Below are 944 nucleotides of genomic sequence, written 5' to 3'. Positions count from 1 at the left end.
CGCACATGACGTCATCTACAGGTGGGCTCTTTACCTGCGCACATGACATCATCTACAGGTGGGCTCTTTACCTGGCACATGACGTCATGTTCCACAGGTGTGCCACAAACCACCTGATGTGGATTCCTGCTGAACACATTTTACCTGGTGAACTGTAAGCTACAGAGAAGTAGAATTATTTCTGTCACATGCTGAACATGAGCTAAAGATCATGTCCACCTGGTGTTTTGTCTCTACAGCTCTAAATGAAAGGCCTTAAAGGTGAGGGTAGGACTGTAGATCGACCTGTAAACAGAGCTTTGTCTCATAGTTCAGCTCCCTCTTCACCACAACGGACCGGTGCAGAGTCCACAATACTGCAGATGCTGCACCGATCTGTCAATCTCACGCTCACTCATGAACGCCTCTACAGAGATTCAGAGAGATTTGTCATTTGCATCTCGTGGTGGAACGAGATGATGTTCACAGGGTCCCAGTTACATCCAACAATAAAATGTAAAATAAAAACACTAATAACATCCAAGATATGAAGTAAGAAAAACATCAACTAAATATACACTAAGCACTCATAACATAAAACATTACACTGAACAACAAAGTCCATGCTCAATAATCCAGGTACACCAAAATTTTTCAGTCAGATCATCTGGACAGTTTCTTTTATTTTGTGCTGAAACGTTTCACCTTCAATCCAGAAGGCTTCATCAGTTAAGGAAAATGTTGGATTACACTGAACAGCAGCACGAACACGAGTCTGTGTGAGCAGATGAGGACATATGAACACAGCAACATGAAACTGATCAGCAGCAACATTAAACAGATCAGCAGCAACATGGAACAGATCAGCAGCAACATGTGATTTTCACAGTTTTTATTCAGAGTAGAAGCTGTTCCTCTGTCCTCACCTCCTTCTACAGGTGTGCAGTGGAGAGCATCCTGTGCTC

Source organism: Nematolebias whitei, chromosome 3 (genome assembly GCF_014905685.2).
Source record: "Nematolebias whitei isolate Nwh7 chromosome 3, NemWhi1, whole genome shotgun sequence".
Taxonomy (NCBI): Eukaryota; Metazoa; Chordata; class Actinopteri; order Cyprinodontiformes; family Rivulidae; genus Nematolebias; species Nematolebias whitei.
Note: the sequence above shows the minus strand (reverse complement) of the source record.